General features: G+C 41.2%; 1 long non-coding RNA gene across 1 annotated transcript; it reads left to right on the top strand.

Moving 5' to 3' along the window:
• The first annotated feature begins 751 nt into the window (after positions 1-751).
• LOC122459663 lies at positions 752-6,627 on the top strand. The gene is made up of 4 exons (XR_006280485.1): positions 752-836; positions 970-1,077; positions 4,074-4,170; positions 6,558-6,627. It is a non-coding gene; the product is annotated as an uncharacterized LOC122459663 (long non-coding RNA).
• Positions 6,628-21,736: the final 15,109 nt, after the last annotated feature.

The following is a 21,736-nucleotide window of genomic DNA, read 5'->3' as shown; positions in this document are numbered from 1 at the left end:
AACACAGATACCCCCTGATACTTGTCACCAGGCAAGAAGTTAGGCAAGTACTAAGTAGGCTTATCAAAGCTTAAAACTGGAGTTTCATGCACTCTAACCTGTTTTATTATTACCTCCTGCCTTTCTATCTCATGCAAGCAGAGGAGAAAAGGCCTCTGAACAAGAAATTCCCATAATGACTGTTAGATAACAGGCCAATGGGGATAATTAATACTATTTTTTTTAATGTTTTGTCCCTCTTCCCCTCCCTTCCTCTGGTACTTATCTTAGACAGAGCTCTTTGAGTGAAGGCCTGCATCTCATTATGTTTAGAAAACACCTAGCACACTGTAGACCTACTGCAAGCCAATTTACAGTATGTGTAAAGATTGTGAGAGCAAAAGTAGAGAAAAACTAACCCCTGAGCTGAGGAAAGTTATTGTTTTACTTCTCTACCGTACAACTATCCCAGAGCATTTGTCTACTCCTATCTTCTTAAAGGTTTCAATAAAAGTGATGTACAGGTTACTGCACAGGCTTCCTTGTTACCTAATGTCCTGGTACTGCAGATGATTCACCTGTGTTCCCTTTAGTTGGTCTCAGCTGGGTCTACCTCTAGTTAATCACACTGATCATTAGAAATTGGCTGTTCATTTTACAAATTCAGCTTCCTTCTGAATTTTCCTAAAAGTAAGGAAACTCCTTTCCCTCCTTAGGTAAACTCGCTTTAGGCTGAGCCAACAGCACTTCAAATTAGCTGAACAGAGTTTTTCACTAATTGATATTAGAACATCTCCTGAGAAGCCTCTAAAATACAAATCTCTGAGCCTTCATGATACAGAAGAGTATCACTAGAGGTGATTCCTCCACTCACTCTTATGCAGAATGTTTCCCAGTTAGGGTTGCCAACTCTCCTGGGTTGTCCTGGAGTTTCTAGGAATTTAAGATTAATTTCTAATGAAAGATTATGCTATGTGATGCAACTTCTAGGAATTCATCCAGCCAAAACTGGCAGCCCTGTTCCCTTGCTGAACTTGGATTAAGTGTAGAAAAAGATCCTGCAACTTTCTGAAGAGGAGAGAGATAGAAGAATGATAAGTAAGCTTCATACATGTTCATATCTGGAAAGATTTCCACAGTAGGAGACCGACCAGTTACAGGGCAACATTCTCCCAGGTGAGAAAATGGAACGGCTATTCACCCCCATCAGGTACTCTGCCCCAGATCCATGAAAATATTTAAACTTCTAACTTCCTACTGATTTCAAGGGAAGTTAGAAATCTAAATACCTTTGTGGATCTGGGCCTCTACTCTCAGGGGTGCATAAAGAGACACAAATGGGGAGATAAAACCTCCACTCTTTCCCCTACTCGAGGCCTTATTTTATTTTTTATTTTTTGAGGACCCATCAACCTCCCTCAAAAACACTCCTCCTCTAGTTCCCGCCACATGAAAGAGGCTGTCTATGTCTCTATATCAACTGGTACAGAGTAGGTTACCTACTTTGTGTTTCACATATCTTCAGAATAACATGGCTACAACAGTACTTTATCAACTCCATCTCTTTTCAAGTCTCCTATGAAAACATAAAAGGGTTGATGTTCTAACCCTTATTTAAGTTTAAGTTTCTGTAGTGAGTAGTGCTTGTAGGACTGGTTCCACTATTACTTATATCTCAAATCTCCTTCTCCCCATTATTATTTAACTCTGAACTGTACTTAATTCTGTATGCAATTTGGGGGGGGGGAATTAAATTTGTTTTGCATTTTATTATGTTTGATTTTTGACATGCTACTTCTGCTTGGAGAATTGCTGTTGGCGTATCTGACTTCTTTTTGCTGTAGACATTTGGGAATGATTGCTTCTAATAGATTACTGCGAAAAGAGGAAAATCATTAGGACTAGTTGTACTTTCCTGCATATAACAATTTATTGAGTAAAGCTGGAAGCAAACACTTTTTTAAGTATAGTGATGGATCTGGGATTAATTGTGAGTTTTCCTAGAGGTGTTCCCACAATGCAGTGGACTAATCTTGAACTAAAATTCCCCATTACATAAAGGGAAAAGTGGATAAAAATTGTTAACTTCCAAGAAATCTAAAACAGTCTGTAGAATCCTCCACGCTCATTAGACTTGCTATACACTTATGTTGACTATTACTGGCACAAATACAAAAACAAGTAGCATTTTCTCAGGAAATGGTGTAAGAACCTAGTTTGTTTCTGTAGCATCTGATTTTATTTTCTTGAAACCTCTAACATTTTTTAAAAAAACATAGACACTATCCAAAGGCAAGTATCAGAGCTGTACTGTATTATACAGAAATAGATCACAATATAAATAGAGGCGTAATGAAAATAAAACTCCAGCTGAAATATTTCTCCAGGAATAATTCATCGGGATTAAATGATGACAAAAAGCCAAACAAGCCTTTTCAACGCTAAAATCTTATTTTGAAATTATTAATAACTTTCTAGTGATGACATTGATGGTTGTAATAATAATTACCATCTCCTCCTATCCTCATGTGCCAGGAATCAAACACTTAGGAAGCTGATTTTTAATTCAGTAAATAACTCAGGGCAAGATCATATTTCCCCTCCCCTTGCACCAAGGTCTTCCATACATGGACCTGGGAGTCAGGTGTGTCCTTATCCCCTTGGATCACTCTACAGAATCCATACTGTGGTGTGTGTTGTGGCTGCCTAATGCCACTGTCAGAGGGCCATTGAGTGCGCTTTGGTGCATAAGGGAGGAAGGGAGTGGAGCTGGGGCAAGCTTAGGGTGGGGCCAGTGGGAAATGCATGGAAGATAGCTTTTTTCTTCTTAATACAGCCGTAGGTTGAACCAACTATTGTGTATATTTTCCCCCACCTCTCTTGGAGCTTCAACATCCATCAGGGAATCCCTGGTAGCATGGAACAACATTGCCAGGGAGCAGGCAGGGGAGGGGGATGGCAAGGCTTCAACAAGCAAGGTCCTGACCTTGCAAGGATCCCCGGAGATGGAGATCTGCCAGGTTTGTGAATGCTTTTCTGTGGAGGGAATCAAGCTTTGTCTCTCCTGTAAGAAGGGGAAAATCCGCAAGGAGATTTCCCAGTATAAGTTCCTTCCTGCGGATTTTGCAATAGTATAAGTTCCTTCCTGCGGATTTTGCAATATAATTTAATTATGCAGCCCCAGGACGCTGCCTGTATTTCCAGTTCTAAAATCACTGAGCCAAATAATTCATCCCTGGTGTAATTTCACTGACGCTAGTGGAGTTTCACTGGAGATGAATTTGGCTCATTTTGTTCCAGAGGATTGCTGCTACCTTGAAATGAAATAGAAAAGGGTAAAATCTTGTGGGACAGGACCAAAATGTAAATCAGAAGGAAGAAAGGACAAAGAAAATCTAGTGTTGGGCACTACATTGAGTAAGAACTTCTGGCTGTAGCCTTTTTTTCTAGGACAGTAGTATTGGTGTATAAAAAGTGAACCATGACTTATATTATGATAAACTGCTAAGAAATGAGTGATCTGATTCTTGTTTAATGTTCATAATTTTATAGCAAAAGTTTGATGATCCTCTTAAAGGACTAAATTCACTTCCCAAGGTTTGTCTTTTTTCATTCCTGCAAACAGAACAGCAGTTGGTTACATTCTTTGCTGTTTGTCCTCGAAGAAAGAGGTGCTAGGCTGCTTTTTTCTGCTCCGCTATTGTTTTTATCAAAAGGTACAGAAATAGGTTGCTCTTTGCCACCCAGGCAGACAGTTGCCACACTGGTCTGCCAATCAAACATAAAGAGCTGCCCTTGGAGCTGCAGAAATCCATCATAGTTTGGACACTTGTGCAGTGTCAACTAATTTTAGTTACTGAGGCTGGGGATGATGTGAAGAGTGATTAGCTGAGGCACTTGTCCAAGACACAGCAAGGGTTATGGCTGTCCTTATGGCCAACAACTGCACAAATATGAGACAGGCTGAGTTTGTGAGAGCTGTTTCCACAAATTTATTTGAAGTGTGAGGCTACCTCCTATCTGTATTTATTATTCTAGCTGTTGGTGTAACGTTGATGAAAAACTCTGTTTACTTTAAACTGTTCCTGTTATAGGGGAAGTGTTGCTGCTTGCATTTTTTGCCTACACTGTGGATGTGAAGCGATCCCAAATTTAACATTACAAGAATATGGTTTTAAAAAATAGTTTAAGGTGAGACATTCTATTTGTTCTGTAAACATTTTTCTTTTTAAGAGATGTGTGTTTGTGTGTGTGTGTGTGTGTGTGTGTGTACATAAATGTTTTCTTCTGGCTCCAAATACACTCAGTACATAACCTAAACCAGGTAAGATTTGGTCATTTGTCTCAAATGCTGGACTAGAGCAGTGAAAAGTTATGAACCTCAAGCAATACTTCCAGCTTTCTAAAGGTTGACAGCCTTCCTTTGCATGTGTGTATAATTTAGGAAAACAGCCCATAGGACTTCAGACAGCACAATAAGAGCTTCTGTCTGGGAATCCCTTTGTGAAAGGTTATGGATAGGTCTAACATGTTTAAGTCCTTGCTTTCATTTCAGGCTATACTGGCAACAGATGAAGACCTACAAAGAGACCCATTTAGGCTTTATTGTTCCAGTTGTTTGGCATACTTCCACCTGATTGCTATAGGCTTGGCAGGCAGAAAAAGGAGTCTGAGATTTTACTGGTTTGATGTCACTAAGAAATAGCTCTGTGTTTAATACCCAGCATTCTGGTAGCAAAAGACTCCACTCACAGTTTAGCAGACATCTGAGTAAGCACTTTTAGAATCTAGCAGATGGTGATGACTATTACGTAACCTATCACTGCCAAATTTAGTCCAGTTCCACATGAGACATTTTAAGTAAATTTGCAGATAAGCTCATCAAATTTGCATACAGCCGTAAACGTCACTTTAAGGGCAATACGGACTGCCCTGAGCTGTGGAAGTGGTAAAACATGGAGCTGCATAGAACTTGGCACATAAGTGGATGTTGAAGAGTGTCTGGGGTGGGTGCTAAAATTAGGATTGACTGGGGGGAGGAAACTGGAGTAGCTGTTTGTGGAGCTTTCTGGGTGGAACATAGAGGTGGGTAGGGATTATCAGAGGGGTAGAGGACAGCTGAGTAGTAGCTAAAGGAACCTGGATTTGTAGGAGTGAGTGGGGATGTCTGGATGTAACTGGAGAGAGAAACTAATGGAAGCTGAGTTTTGGGGTGGTGGAGTCAGAGGCAAAATATATCGGGGGCAAGTTCTATGGCTGGGAGAAACTAGAAGTAGAGAGGATGGGAGGAGGAAGCTAGGGAGTTTTGCAGGAGGCATAAAGGGTGGCAGCTGGGTGGGAGTGGTTAGAGGCTATTGAGAGGCTGAGGGTAGCTAGGTTTGAGAGGGTTCCAGGCAGGCAGCTACTGGGAGAAGTTGGGGTTTGGGGGGGAGGGGAAGATAAGGGAGTTAGCTGAGGTGAAGGAAGGTAGATAGGACTTTGGGGGCTGGTGGAGGTGGTGGCTTAGGGCCAGTTCTAGGCCCCTTCAGCTTCTGTCATCACTGCTCGGTTGTTCTTCCCCCGCTCAGAAATGCTGGAGTGGGGTGGGGAAAGGATGGCAGGGATGTAGATAGAGGCTTCTTGGCGGCCTGCTCCTCTGGCACCACAGTAGCTTCTGGTTGCTGTGTGTCACAACTGCAGGCCATTCATTGAAGGGCCTGTGTGTGTGTGTGTGTGTGAGAGAGAGAAGATGTGTGAGACTCAGTAAATCTGCATAATCTATTCTTGGCTACACACCAAATTTACTTTGAGTAGTGTGTGTGTGTGTGTGTGTGTGTGTGTATAAATAAAATATGGTTCCAAATTCATCCCTGTTACACAGCTGACCTTGTGGGCTCTAGTGTCCTGCAAGGTGGGAGGGTCCCAAAGCTCAGGTACAGCCTGAGCCCAAACATCTGCACTGGAGTTAAACAGCCCCACAAGCCTGAGTCAGCTGGCATGGGCCAACTGCGGGTGTCTAACTGCTGTGTAGACATGCCCCTCAAGTGCATGTTCAGTTCTGCCACCTAGAGTATGAGGTCTGGATTCAAGCATTAGCTTGCTTCTCCCCCTCCCCCCAAGACATCAGAGCTGGGAATGCTGAAGAGGTAAAATGGATTATGTTGCTGTAATCGAGCATAAATCCTCTTTTGCCTGTGTGGTCTCCTTCTCCTGTTAAGGGTACATAGCACCTTTAAAAGTAGGTATGCTGTGAAATGCATTTCTCCATGTAGGAATGGGAGTCCCCAGGAGAAGCAGATGACCAAGAAGAGGACTATGATTGCCTTTGGGTACTATATAAAGCAGTTCTTTAGGCTCAGCGGGGGGGGGGGAGTGGGGGGGTAGAATAGGGATTTGGAAGGTTTCGTCATGGCTCTCCTCAGCAATCTGCAGAATACAAGCGGTCTGTGTAGGACTGATGGTCTTCCATCCCAGCTCTCCACATGGAACAAGATTGTGAGTCTCTGTGGATGGGCCAGAAGCCTGGCTGTATGGGGGAAGGGTTGAATATGTTTTGTTTAAAAGGGAAAACTTCCTAATTTCGAGTATCATTTGTGCAGCATGTGAGTGCCCCCAGGAGCAGAAGGAGGGGAATGGAGACAGCAGCGGAAGTGCCCCTGATGGAGAGGTAGGGTGACCCCTGTTACTGTTTAATGGCAGATCCTCTAAATATAACGAATGACACTGATGGGTTCAAAAGGGATTTTTGACCAATTTTACTTGGCTATAAGTATGACTTCTTCTGTGGGAGGCCCTGAAGGTGTGAGCTGGTGGAAAAATTTAAAGGAAGATGGCTGGAGGTGATTCCCTAGGCTCCAAATAGGTGTTGTAGTAGATGTTTTGTGGGGGGATTTGTTTTAAAATTCTGCTTAGTTCTTGGATACAATGGTGACGGATATGGTATAAGAATCTGAATAAAAAATGAATTCAACTAAAATATAGGAAGGAAGTTTGTCTAATAGCAAAATTGTATAGATTAGATTTTGTATGTATCTACCCACTATCTTAATGCAGGTACAAATGAATGATTCTTTTAAGTAAATCCTATTCATATTATAAGTCACTATACTCACAAATATGGGCTAGTTTAGTTTCCAGCTAAGAAACACTTTATTTAGCAGTTAAGTGAATTATCTGGCAGTTGTATCTGTGGTTTCAAGGAACATACAGATCTGCATTACCAGTGTCAAAGACCAATATAAAAAAACAGCAAATGGGAATTTTATCTTTCAGCACACTACAGAATGGATGCATAGGAGATACTTCTCAGTATGTATGTAATCCACGTAATGTAAGTCATTATCTCCAAAACAGAAGACTAAACTTAAAACTGCGCTACGTGAATCCATATTTTAAATATGTTTGACAATCGGTTCCCTTTATCTTACAAGCTCTGTGACTGCTGCAAGATATTCATCGCCAGCATGAAATGGTTACTGCTGTGCAACAAGGTGATTACCTCGGAAGAGTTTGCCGACAGACCAAGGAGTGAACACTTTAAAAATGGACTTGGATTTTTGGTTTTTATGTTTAAATCCACTTCAAAAATATCCCAAGATGAGAAAAAATGTGCATAGAATAGAATAGAAGTCCAGGCAGTGAATGAATGCCTGTTCTCCCTAGACCTAGACAAGGAAACCATAAAAATGTAAAGTAAAAAATGAGGCTCTAACGTCGATTGTATAACTTCCATATTCTGTGTCAGGTTTTCTAAAATTGCAGTGGAATCTGTGAAAGAGACTGAAAGATAACAGAACCATTTGTATTTTGCATAAGGGCAAAGATCAGAATCCCTGTAGGTAACAACTTCTAAGCATGTAGTACAGAAAGTACAAAGCTTCTTAATTTTCCATGGGCAGGAAATTGCAGTTAATATAAACCTGGCTTGGGATCATTCTGTCCCATCTCGGAATACCTGCGTGATGTTCAGAAGTGATGAGCATCTGCCATTTCCACTGAAGTGAATGGGAGCTCAGCATCTATGACAGTCACTATTCATTCCTTCTTCCTCTTAGGCCCTGATCCTGCAAGTACTTAGCTATGGGCTTAACTTTGTACACACACATAATTCCTTTGAAGTCAGTGGAACTACTGATGAGGAAAATAGGTGTATAAATGTTTGCAGGACTGGGACCTTTATATGCAAGCTTATTTCAATGCATACTGGCACTTTAAACTTCAATCCTATAAATAGCCATATCAGAATCTTTCATGCTATGAACGAGCACTTCCAGCCATTCTTGATGTGTCAACTGACAATAAACATGATAAATTTGCTAGAAAAGTTGGACAAGTTTATCCCTAACGTAGCACCAATAACATCAGTGGATTTATACTGGGAATGAAATTGTTTCATTTATATTTTCTCAAATACTTTTTGAACATTCACTGCTGGAGCAGGAAATTAATGTGCCCTATTATCTCCATGTTGTGTATTTATCACCTAGGTTAAAGGTGACATCATAAACATTCAAAAGTCCTTGTACACAGAAAAACAATGAGTGGGAGAAGACTGCTGACCTTCCATTCACATCAAGTACACTCAACCATAGCCTCAAAGGTTGGTGTTAATAACTCAAATGATTGCATGAGTCAAATGTTTCCCTATATGGTGAATACCTGCAATGAGGGGTGCATTTGGGTCTGATTTAGAGATAAAGGTTTGACAATCCAAATGCCCATTTTAAATATCTAGATCTGAGGCTAGATGCCAGTATAAATATTGGTCCTAATTATCCTCTCTTGCAGGAAAACCCAGGTGAAGGTGCAAATGGAAAAGTGACATGTTTTGCTCCTGTATTGCTCCATAGTTAGAAGGTAAGCAGAACTTGCCTTCCCCCCTCTTAGAGGGACAGATCAGTCAGGGCGCAGGGCCACTTGCTCTTTCACAATGGGCGGCATTGTTCCAGTACAGGAACCTGTATTATCTTTCCATGGGAAACTCTGCAGGCTAGGTTGGTGTCAGGATTGTGTGTATGTCCCCACCTCTGCCCCCTCCATCCCACACACATTCAACACACCCCTATCCCTCAAAAAATTACCCCAAAGTTAACAAGTCAGGTAATAGTTAATAGGAAAGTGGCTGGCTTTCATGCCATACTGGATCCATCCATTGCAGAGTGTGTGAAAACTCAAACTCAGGCCAGTATTTCTCTTAAAGCCAGGATACTGGGAGGAAAAAAGTATTCTCCATGGTGTCTCATTTGTGTCTAGTTACTTCTATCACTATTTTCCTGTTTCTTACAGTACTTAACAAGCTACTACTTGGAACATTAAAAAAGCACAGAAGTAAACTGCAGTGCTTTCCACACCATCGATCCCCAGGGTTCAGAGCCATCGTGCTGCATTGGTCTCATCTCGTCAACTCCAACCAGAACAGCCAGACACCCAAGTGTATTTCAGAAACAAGATAAGCATGACTACAGTAGTTTTATATGAATTAGTCAGCAGTGCTGCCCCCTTAAAATCTTAGTAGTTCTAAGCATCACACCATTAAAAAATGCCAGAAATTTCATAAAGACTATGAGACTACTTAGCTTTTATTACTTGGAACTTCTTTTTTTCCATTAAATAAGAACGGCCATACTGGGTCAGACCAATGGTTCATCTAGCCCAGTATCCTGTCTTCTGACAGTGGCCAATGCCAAGTGCTTCAGAGGCAGTGAACAGAACAGAGCAATTTATCTAATGATCCATCTCCTGTCATCCAGCTTCTAGCAGGTGGAGGTTTAGGGATACCCAGAGCATGGGGGTTCATCCCTGACCATCTTGGCTAATAGTCATTGATGGACATCTCCTCCATGGAGTTATCTAATTCTTTTTTGAACTCTGTTACAATTTTGGTCTTCACAACATCCCCTGGCAACAAGTTCCACTGGTTGACATTGCATCAGATTCACAGTTCCTCATGTTGACAGTACTACATGTTGACCACCTCAGTGGTACCTTTCTTTCTATTTACGTTCTGTTCTGTTTTTGACTTTAGACTGTGCCCATCAATGTATTATGCAAACAACTGAAGCTGTTCCTCTCTCACTTGTGCCTACTGAAGAGTCTACTTTGGATGCAGGAGAAATAAGGCAGGCAGACAATAAAGGAAAAACAATGGGAATAGCCACAGCTGAAAGTGGGTGGAGTACTGTTTTCTTACTTGGGATCCCCAGACTTTAAAGAACAGTTTTGAGTTTGACTTTCCAGTTGTAGGCCACTTGGCATTTGTAGGTGACATGAAGTAATAATTCATAAGGCAAATATTTATTGGAAAAAATCCTTGTGATTTCTTAAAGGCACAGATACTAAATTTCTAAAGAAACTAAATCTTACTAAAGAAAAAATAGCTTTCCATTCCTTCCCCAGGACTATTTGAAATCCTTTAGGGAGTATATTATATACCTAATATACATTTCTAATAATATAAAAAGTTACTCTACTAGAGTTAACACTTTTGTTCATTATTCCAGCTGCATTAAGCAGTGCTGGTCTATCTCCAGAAATAAAGGAGGTTTTTTGGGTTGCTTTTTTACCCTCTAGTTAAAACATAGGATTGAGAGTCATGTGGTCTGGATCCTATTCCCTGGGTTCTGTTGTCTTTATTTTAAGCTCTTTGTTGGAGGGATTCCCCCTGTATGTTTTTCCAGTGCCTAGCACATGGAGGCCATGGCCGTTAGCTGCCATCACGATACAAATACTATGCCTACCCTGCTGAAGTCTTCCTGTATAACAATGGGACAATACACTTGCTCCTCTGTGCCTCAGTTTCCCTCAGTTTGCATATCAAGGGATAAGCCTACCTGCCAGGGTTGTTGTGAGCCATAATTCAGTGATATGTGTCAAGTGCTATATGAGCCATGACTTCAAAATAATAATTTCTGAAAGAAATGGTGAATGCTATATGTAGTTACAAGCTATGTAGTTCTGGTCCATGCTGGGGAATACAGGAGACATTTTCTGACAAAAGAAACATATTCATGCACTTATTTCTTTTTGCTGTGCTCTCCAATATAAAGCTTTCAGAGTGTGATGAGAGAGTGACATGAACACCTCCAAACATCAAACTCGCCTGTCTATCATCACTGCAGTTCTTCTGAGGTGCTGAGTAATAGCTAGCATTTTAGGAAGGGTAATTAATGGTGGGACCTAGTCTGTGTTTCAATCACCTGCCTATCAATCAAATTCTGAGAGGTCAGAGTTCAATTAATTGATGACACCCTTGAGGCAACCTAAGCAGTTAACAAGTCAGTGAGACTTGGTGGAAAAACAAGCAGTAAGTTAAAAAAAAAACAATCAAAACCCTCCCATAAACTTTTGTTGCATTGTTACATCCCTCTTGTCTGTTCAGATTTACCCACTGTTCAAAACTGTTACATGTAGTTTGTATGCAAAGACCATGGACTGTAGACACTGAAAAATCAGACCTATTTCAAACCCAAACATCCTGCCTGCCATCTGTACAGCCATCATCTCAAATATGCCAAAGAGAGGCAATCAGATTCTCTCAGTCTAAACTTACAGTTTTAGCTTTTTCAAAGTTCAGTGAAAAATCTATAGATGTGCTAGCAAAGTTTGCATTGTGTTCAGCTGTTTAAATCCCCATAAGTTTCTTATGTTTGGTGAATTCTCGTTTAGTAGTTTAAATCACTAAGTTTCAGTACACTTCCAAAAAACACTGAAATATGTGACTGTACTTTGGGGGAAGTCATCACATCATTAATCTGTAATGAATCAGGCAAACTTGTTTTTCATTGAAACCAAATCTAAAACATTTAAATCAACTTGGTTTAATCGAGATAGTTTATTGTTCCTTCGCTAAAGTGAAATAAGTGAAGATATAACCCAGATATAGGTGAAACTCAGCATGTCCACAGTGCAGATATTTGTGTGAATATTTTATTTGGCTTAAGTATGTGCAGGTTTGCACCATGTCAAAACGATGCAAACCCACTAGTTTTTCAAGGGTTTGACATCAGATGGCTTGTTCATGTCTGAAAATCTTTCGGGCAAAATCTTTTTACAGGCCTGCTCTGGGCTGTATGTGTGACAAAATATCAAACTGGCAGGTTTTGTTTGGTTTTGGTTTTCATCTCTTTTTTCCCCCTGCTTATACTGAACATTATTCTAATGAAATACACGGGCCTTGTACCTTAATCTAAGACCAATCTTTTTGCCACTGATTTGTTTCTCGCTTTTTTGAGTTTAGTTTGTCTTTCCTTTATGCCGTTCTGGGGGGGGGGACTCTACCACTACCCCACCACTGTTTGTGGACACCTGCAAGGTGGCAGCCTAATGGAACACGGAGGAGGATTTTGTGGATGAGGAGGAAAAGGAGGAGGAGAATGCGCAGCAGGCAAGCAGAGAATCCGTTTTCCCCAGCAGCCAGGACCTTTTCATTACCCTGGAGCCAATACCCTCCCAGGGTGTATTGTTCCTGGACCCTGAAAGTGGAGAAGGCACCTCTGGTGAGTGCACATTTATAACTACACTACAGGGGTTAAAAGCAATTATGTTTAATGTTTGATTTGCCCTGAAGAATCGGTATACATTCGCAGCCAGTACAGCTACTGGAAAAGTCTGTTAAGGTGTCTGGGGATGGAGCAAGAATCCTCCATGGGGCATCTCCATGAAGCTCTTCTGGAGGTACTCTGAAAGCCTTTTGCAGAAGGTTTCTGGGGAGGGCTCCCTTATTTCGTCTTCCACAGTAGGACCCTTTACCACGCCAAGCCAGTAGCAAGTAGCCTGGAATCAGTAGAGCACAAAGCATGGCAGCAAATGGTCCTGGGTTTTGGTCGCATTCATGCAACATTCGGTCTTTATCTTTCTGTGTCAGCCTTAGTAGAGTGATATCATTCATGGTCACCTGGTTGAAATAGGAGAATTTTTGTAAGGGAACAGAAATCCACTCTGTTTGGTGATCCCCAGCACATTAGACCCCCGGTCATGCTGGGCTGTTTGCGCTTGGCTAAAAGGGAACATCCCGGAGAATAGCCATGCAGGGGAGGGGTGTATTGCACATCCACCTCAAAACCGCAGCCCCTCCTTTTAAACGGCAAACCCAACCAGCATTGGTTGCTATGGGAAGGGAGGACGCTGCAGTTTGAAACCATTCCCACATGTTATGAACATGGAAGAAGCCAACCCCACGTACCCTTTGGCTTACCATGGCTGCCTGGAAACCGAATTCTGTTGCCCAGCCACGTATGATGTGTTACCATACCAGCAGGCACTCAATATAAAAGGCAAAATGTGACCTTGTACCTAAAACACATGTGCTGTTTGCTGTGAATTGCTTGATTCACTGTAAAAGAGTCTCCCTTTTGTTCTCAGAAATGTATCTTCTTAAATTCAACTCTCCCCTTTTTCCCCCCCTGCAGCTGCAAATGTTTCTATGCTCCCCATATCAACTCGGTCCCTGAGGTTATCACAGATCAGAAGGAGAAAAAAACGCACTCGCGATGACATGTTTTCCGAGCTCATGCACTGATAGGGCACATGAATGAATGGAGGCATTTGGTGGAAAAGGCCAGGAAAGCATACAATGAGTGTGATCTGAACACGCAGGAGGAGATGTTGAGGCTAATGGGGGAGCAAATGGACATGATGAGGCATCTGGTGGAGCTGCAGGAAAGGCAACTGGAGTACAGACCCCCACTGCGTCCATTGTGTAACTGCCTGTCCTCCTCACCAAGTTCCATATCCTCCTCACCAGACGCCCAAGAACGCGCCGGGGTGGAGGGGTGGGGAGAGGCTCCAGACACCCAGGCCAGGGAATGGCCCAAGCAACAGAAGGCTGTCATTCAAACAGCTTTGATTTATAAGCAATATGGCCTTGTCCTTCCCTCCTCCCCCACCCTACCCCAGCCACCTTTTACTAGTCAGCATAGTCGGTGATCTCAAGTTTTTTTAATAAATAAAGAATGAATGGATTCAGAACAATAGGGACTTTATTTCTTGTGTCAGCTGTGGTTGAAGTGGGGGAGGGGGATTGGCTTACAGGGAAGTACATTAATCAAAGGGGCAGCTTTGCATCAAGGACAAACGCACACAACTGTCACACTGTAGCCTGGTCAGTTATGAAACTGTTTTTCAAAGCCTCTCTGATGTGCAGTGCGCCTCGGTGTGCTCTTCTAAGTGCCTTGATGTCTGGCTGTTCAAAATTGGCCACCAGGCGATTTTCCTCAACCTCCCTCCTCCCCGCCCATAAATGTCTCCCTCTTACTCATAGATATTATGGAGCACACAGCAAGCAGCAGTAACAATGGGAATATTGCTTTCGCTGAGATCTAACCTACTCGGCAAACAGTGCCAGCACTCTTTTTAATGTCCAAAGACACATTCTACCACCATTCTACACTTGCTCAGCCTATAGCTGAACTGCTCCTTACTGCTGTCCAGGCTGCCTGTGTACGGCTTCATGAGCTATGGGAGCAAGGGGTAGGCTGGGTCCCCAAGGATAACTATTGGCATTTCAACATCCCCAATGGTAATTTTCTGGTCTGGGAAGAAAGTCCCTTCTTGCAGCTTTTCGAACAGCCCAGAATTCTGAAAGATGCGAGCATCATGCACCTTTTCCAACCATCCCATGCTGATGTTGGTGAAATGGCCCTTGTTATCCAGCAGTGCTTGCAACACCATTGAGAAGTACCCCTTGTGGTTTATGTACTGTTTGGCAAGGTGTTCCGGTGTCAAGATAGGGATATGCGTTCCATCTATCATCCCACCACAATTAGGGAACCCCATTGCAGCAAAGCCATCCACTATGGCCTGCACATTTCCAAGAGTTACTACCCTTGTTAGCAGAAGGTTATTGATTGCCCAGGCTACTTGGATCACAGCAGCCCACAGGGTAGATTTGCCCAGTCCGAATTGATTCCCAATTGCCTGATAGGAGTCAGGCATTGCAAGCTTCCACAGGGCTATCGCCATTCACTTCTCAACCGTCAGGGCAGATTTTATCTTGGTATTCCCGCCCTCAGGGTGGGGGGAAAGTGGCTACTACTACTACCACTACTCACAAAGTTCCATGAAAGTGGCCTTATGCCTGCCAAAGTTTCACAGCCATTGGGCATCCTCCTGTACCCACAATCCTATGTGGTCCCACCAGTTGGCAGGGCCCAGAATCAGCATTCCACTGTATCAACGTGCCCCAGTGCCACCATAATATCCCAATTGCCACATCCCATGCTTTCTGCAACATCTGTGTCCATGTCCTCCTCGCAATCTTCCTCGTGCTGGCAGCTCCTTGCTAGGCTCTGCACATACTACAGGATAATGTGCTAGGTGTTTACAATGTTCACAAAAGCAGTGTGCAGCTGAGCGGGCTCCATGTTTGCCATGCTATGGCATCTGCACAGCTAACTCAGGAAAAAAGGCATGAAACAATTGTTTGCCATTGCTTTCAAGGAGGGAGGAAGGGAAGGGAGACTGACGACATGTACCCAAAATCACCCGTAACAATGTTTTTGCCCCATCAGGCATTGGAAGCTTAACCCAGAATTCCAAAGGGCAGCGGGGACTGTGGGATAGCTACCCACAGTGCACCACTCCGTGAGTCAATGCTAGCCACAGTATTGAGGATGCATTCCGCTGACCTAATGAGCTTATGATCGACTGTATAAAATCATTTACTAAAGATCGACTTCTATAAAATTGACCTAATTTCATAGTGTAGACATGCCCAAAGAGATCTCTTGCTGTTGCTAGTCTTCTCTGTTAGAAGTTGCATTATTTTGGCAGACGTTCACTAGACAATTCTTAGTGTCTTAGTGCTGTTTATTTAATTCTTAATCAATTCTTAGTGCTGTTTATTTAAACTGGATGATCTTTCAGTTTCTCGTTCACGCATGTATCCCAGGATCTTTATTAGATATAGACCAATAGTAAAAAACATCAGCTTTCTGAACATTGTTACTGACAGAGTAGCCACATTTAATTTAAGAAATCCTATCCAAGTTAGGTCTGACAGGTGTTTACTAGATGAAACTGAAAAATGATTGCCTGGGTTACCTCTCTGTATTAACTTAGATGGAATATATGGGCCCAAAGAGTCAAAGGTGTTAACATAATCCAGGTTTCAGAGTAGCAGCCGTGTTAGTCTGTATTCACAAAAAGAAAAGGAGTACTTGTGGCACCTTAGAGACTAACAAATTTATTTGAGCATAAGCTTTTGTGAGCTACAGCCCACTTCATCGGATGCATCCGATGAAGTGAGCTGTAGCTCACGAAAGCTAATGCTCAGAAAAATTTGTTAGTCTCTAAAGTAGCATAATCCAGTTACTGTCCAACATTAAATAGTTTTAAACAAGGCTTGGTATACAGAGACCTCAGCCTGCTTAGTACCTTGGTAAACACACCATTAAAATCATTTTAATCTTTTAATAAAGATCCAGAAAAGAAGGAAAACAGTAAAAGCATTTGAAAGGTAAAGTATTAAATAAGGGCTTTCATTTGAAAGGGAACGGGGATGTTGTTATTTCGGCTACAGAGAGTTTTGAGAAGGAAACCCCCACTTGTTTGGCAGTCTCTTAGTTGGTGGTAATGGTCCTTTTGAGGAAAAGAGAAAGAAAGTTAGTTGAGATGGACTGCAGTTATTGTTGCTTTTGTTGAAGTCTGATCCTGTTTCCAAGAAAACAAAACAAGATGGGGCTGGAGAAAAACAAAAGGGGGAGAAACAAGAAAGGCTAAGATATAGAAGCTGCATTTTCTATTTGTCATTTATTCTCACTTGCAACTTCATTGCTGGAGAAACAGAGACATAGCATGTGGTCTTATCAGCCACTTTGGGACCTGGCAAACTTGTACCAGCATCAGGCTCTTTAGGACATTAAAAGCCTCTTTCTGGTCATGGGCTTACAGCAACATTGCAAAAGATGCGGCCTTGATTATCTAACCCAGACTCTTATTAAACAGAAAGAAAAAGGAGGGGGATACAAAAAGAGAAGAAATAAGTTAGGAAAGGAAAAGAATACACAAGGGGAAGAAGAGACAATGTCACAGCCTAGCTGGTGTTTGGGAATTAGCTGGAGCTGGCGGAAGTGGCAATGCATGTGTCTCCCTCCCTGCGGCCTGTTCTGGTCAGGACATCTTTTAGGATTAGAATAAAGAAGGTCCAAAGACCCTGGAGACTGGGGTGGCAGCCATAATGGTAAAGCTCACTCCTTCCCTCTCTCTTGTCTTTCAGTCAGTGTTGCGATTCATTATCTTTCCCCCAGAGTCCTTTTCCGAGCGCCCCAGAAGGGAGTGATGGGTGGAATAGACCATTCCCTTGTTATTTTGTCCACTGATTAGGCCTAATTTCCAATGCACCAATTTTGATTAATTAATTTCTGGTCTCCTGTTATTGTTTACCAGGCATGATCTTAACACAGTCTCTGAGTTATATCAATAGGCCTTTTTGTTGGACTAATTCAGTTTTTCTGCCTCATTTTTGCATCTTTTCCCATCAACATTTGTTACTAAAGGTATTGTGATATTTTATGAACTTTCACTCACTTTTCACAGTTGAGCTTACAATTAGAGTAATGGTATAGGCCCAAAAAGAAAAGGAGTACTTGTACCTTGAGGAAGAAAAAAACAGAAGTAAGAGTGAGCAATATAAAATTAGAGTGATGGGAAGAATGACATTTACTATTTTTTCTTCATGTAGCTTGGAAGAATAAACCAGTAACATGGTTGATCAGCCTTGCATACGTAGACAGATGCAATGGGGCTTTTAAAGCATACTGGCTGTCTTTGGCTGTGGACTGAGTCTTTTGTCTCCAAGTGGCAAGCTTACAGAGCTGCTTTCTTGAATTATAGATCACTTTTCTTTGTTTACTGGAACACTGAAGTTTTATTTCAGCTCCTTCCAGAGTACATTCCTACCTGTGAACAGAGCTTAGCTGTTCTTCTCTGAATTGAGGCATTTTGACCTCAAAAAAACAAAATACTCTCTAAATTTTTCTTAAAAAGAAAAGGAGTACTTGTGGCACCTTAGAGACTAACAAATTTATTGATGCATCCAATGAAGTGAGCTGTAGCTCACGAAAGCTTATGCTCAAATAAATTTGTTAGTCTCTAAGGTGCCACAAGTACTCCTTTTCTTTTTGCGAATACAGACTAACACGGCTGCTACTCTGAAACCTAAATTTTTCTTGTAGAAGTTTGGTACATAATGCTTTTTAAGTATCTCTACCTGGGTCTCATACTCCATATCTTTTCCTGTGGAAAATATATTTAAGCACTCTGTACCGCTTACCCAGTAGTGTTAAGAAAACATATTTTCTCTTTTCACTGTCTTGAAAAAGAAATACTTCGCTGAACATCATATTTCAAATTCTTCCCCCTTTAAATTAAAGTTTCAGAAGAGATTATTTGTAATGGTGGCCATTTTAGCTTTTCGACATTTCATTTTCTTTAACCAGGGGACATATTCATTTTCCCTAAGCATCTTGTTGTTTTACAGCCTTATCCTTATTGTCAGAATTTTGTCTTTCCATACAAAATTAAAATCAGAAGTGTATAGTTGCTCTTTATCTTCTTTCAGTTCAATCAAAAGTAAGAGATTTACTGTGCCCTGAGAGAGCACTACATACCTCTTGAATCATAGAATCACAGGGTTAGAAGGGACCGCAAGGGTCATCTAATCCAACTCCCTGCCAAGAGGCAGGATTTGTTGTGTCTAAACCACCCAAGAAAGATGGCTATCCAGACTCCTTTTGAAAGTCTCCAGTGAAGAAGCTTCTACAAGCTCCTGAGGCAGTCTATTCCATTGTCCTACTGTTCTTACAGATAGGTAGTTTTTCCTGAGATTTAATCAAAATCTGCTGTGCTGTAGTTTGAACCTATTGGGGCAAAAGAGAACAATTTTTCTCCATTTTTTTAAGTCAGCTTTTCAAGTATCTGAAAACAGCTATCATATTCCCCCTTAATCTCCTCTTTTCCAAACTAAACATACTTAGTTCCTTCATCCTTTGCTCATAATTTTGAAAATCTCTCATTTCAAGGGACATATTTCACTTTCACAAAGTTCCACACAAACTTTTTCTTTTCTTTTTCATTTTCTTTTGGAAAACTAGCTATGTTAGAAATAGAACTTCAGTTTCATGATTCTTTATGAAGCTCTTTACGCTAAAAGAATCCGTCGTCTTGCATGAATAACAGTCTTGTGTCTTTGTCACTATAAACAGAGGCTTTCTGGAGGGACTGCTGGCAGGTGTAGTCCCTGATCATATGATGGCCAGGCTATAAAAGAGAACTACCCCCCTCTTGCAGGTGAGAGAGACAAATTGACTAAGGAGAGGTGAGATGCAGACCTGGTTGGAAAAATCCAAAAGTAGCTTTGTTAAAAACTATTTTATTGTTTTGTCTTCCAATATTTCATTTAAAATGAATTTCCTTGCCCCTTCCTCCAGTTATGGAAAACCTTATCAAACACAGTTTTCAGTAACCAAAATATCATGCTAGCCATTTTGATATGTTTGATTTTTTGCGGGGGGAGGGGAAATTTTGATAATTTTTTTCCCAAAAGGCCATTTTTTAATCAAACTTAAACATTTGACCAGCTCCAGTTGAGAGGAAATCCCCTCCTCCCTCCCATTTTCTCCTCTGCATCACCAGGAGTGAAAACTGTGGCCCAAGGAGGGTTAAGGAATGAACTGTTTGGCCTAGTCCCAGCTAACACATTGTTTTTGTCTTGCTCCTTTTTAAAAAATAAATTTCCCCTCTTTTCAAATGGGTTGAACATCGTGTGGCTTTTTCTTTTCTTTTCTTTTTTTTAAATCCACATTCATGTTACTACTTTCCACTGGATATGTGTGAATGGAGTAGAAGGAAATTGTCTTAAAAATAGTATGAATGTTGCTGTCTCTTACTTTTTAATCTTACTTCTACCTTTTTCACATTTTACCACATAGAAAGGAAAAAGAAACTGATGTATGCGGTGGAGCGAGGGGCATCAGCAAGAAAATCAATTTAAGACACTTTTCATTTCAAATTTTTTCCTGAAGCTTCATCAAACCACCTTTTCCTGAGGAAAACTTCATTTTCCAGTAAACCCCCTTTTTTGACCCAAAAAAACCTATCAACATTTTTTGCAAGCTCTACTATGTTCATCACATCTATCTTGACATAAACACAATGTACAGCTTAAAGAACTGTGCAAAACAGTGGAAAAGTTCATTCTCTGCCAATTCTTTTATTCTCCATTCAGCATCTTTTATAAAATTATTTATCTCTAAAGAATCATCCCTAAAAAGGTTGGATTTTATGGAACTCTTGAAGGATAGTACATGTATTAATCCTACCTATAATATCTGTATTCCATGGTATAAAGTCATAATGAGTGTTTGCATTGTAAACCTCTGTAATTGTGAAAATCATCAAACAGGAAAAGAAGCATTAATGAAAGTGCTGGTCCCACTGAGATGGCCCACTGAAGGCAAATGAGGCATTGTATAGCATCAAAGGACAGAGACCTCGTTGATTGCATTTGTAACTCCCTCCAGGAAGGAAAGGCCTGTGCATGAATTCATCCCCTTGACTTGGATTCTGGGTTGAGTGGGGGATAAAAATCCCTGACAAGGAGAAACTGGGTCTCTTTATGCTGTCTGGACTTTGAGGGGCAAAGATTCCTATATATATGCATCCGATGAAGTGAGCTGTAGCTCACGAAAGCTTATGCTCAAATAAATTTGTTAGTCTCTAAGATGCCACAAGTACCCTTTTTCTTTTTGTGAATACAGACTAACACGGCTGCTACTCTGAAACCTATATATAAGCAAGAGATTCTCATGCTGCTTGGCATGTGTTAGCCCTAAAGGACATATAGAGCTGCTTATTATAGAAGCTTATATTACATTTTGAAATCTAAGACTAGCTTATATGTGTGTGTTTCCTGTTTGAACCTTGTAAATAACTCTCCTTTTTTATAATTAATAAATGTTTAGTTAGTTTGTTATGGAGTGGTTACAGCCATTGTCTTTGGTTTGAGATTGGAATACAATTCACCTGAGGTAAGTGACTGGTCCTTTTGGAACTGGGAGTAACCTAAATATTGTTTCAGAGTAGCAGCCATGTTAGTCTGTATCCGCAAAAAGAAAAGGAATACCTGTGGCACCTTAGAGACTAACACATTTATTTGAGCATAAACTTTCGTGAGCTACAGCTTGGAATGCATCAGATGAAGTGAGCTGTAGCTCACGAAAGCTTATGCTCAAATAAATTTGTTAGTCTCTAAGGTACCACAAGTACTCCTTTTCTTTTTGCTAAATATTGTTGTGATTTTTGGTGGCAGGATAGACTGCAATGCTCAAGGGGACTGTCTGTGACTGCATGGCAAGACTGTTACAGTGTTTTAGGAGTTCACACTTCCTGCTGGGTTGTCGAATTCTAATTATAGAACTGCTCTCTTCGCTGTGAGAGCAACCACTCTTGGTCAGCTCACATTTACAGCTCCAGCATGTAAATCACTCCCAGCTATATTGTATGAGTGCTATAGCCAGCCACCTATGAATTACACTGTAGGGTAACACCAGCAATCTCCCATTCTCAGACGTTCCCCCCAGAAATGTACATCCTGTACTGCCCAGGATCCTCCCGGACAATAGAAGCTCATATAAAGTCCATTATTTCATTAATAGAAATTGATATAAATAAATCTTATCCCACATGAAGTGTCCCAAATTATTCAGTCCAAAACCACTCATTTAGATAAAACAATAAAACAAGTTTATTAACTACAGAAAGATAGATTTTAAGTGATTACAAG

The sequence above is a fragment of the Dermochelys coriacea genome, chromosome 3 (assembly GCF_009764565.3).
Source record: "Dermochelys coriacea isolate rDerCor1 chromosome 3, rDerCor1.pri.v4, whole genome shotgun sequence".
NCBI classification, from domain to species: domain Eukaryota; kingdom Metazoa; phylum Chordata; order Testudines; family Dermochelyidae; genus Dermochelys; species Dermochelys coriacea.
This window is presented reverse-complemented; position numbering and strand designations above follow the sequence as displayed.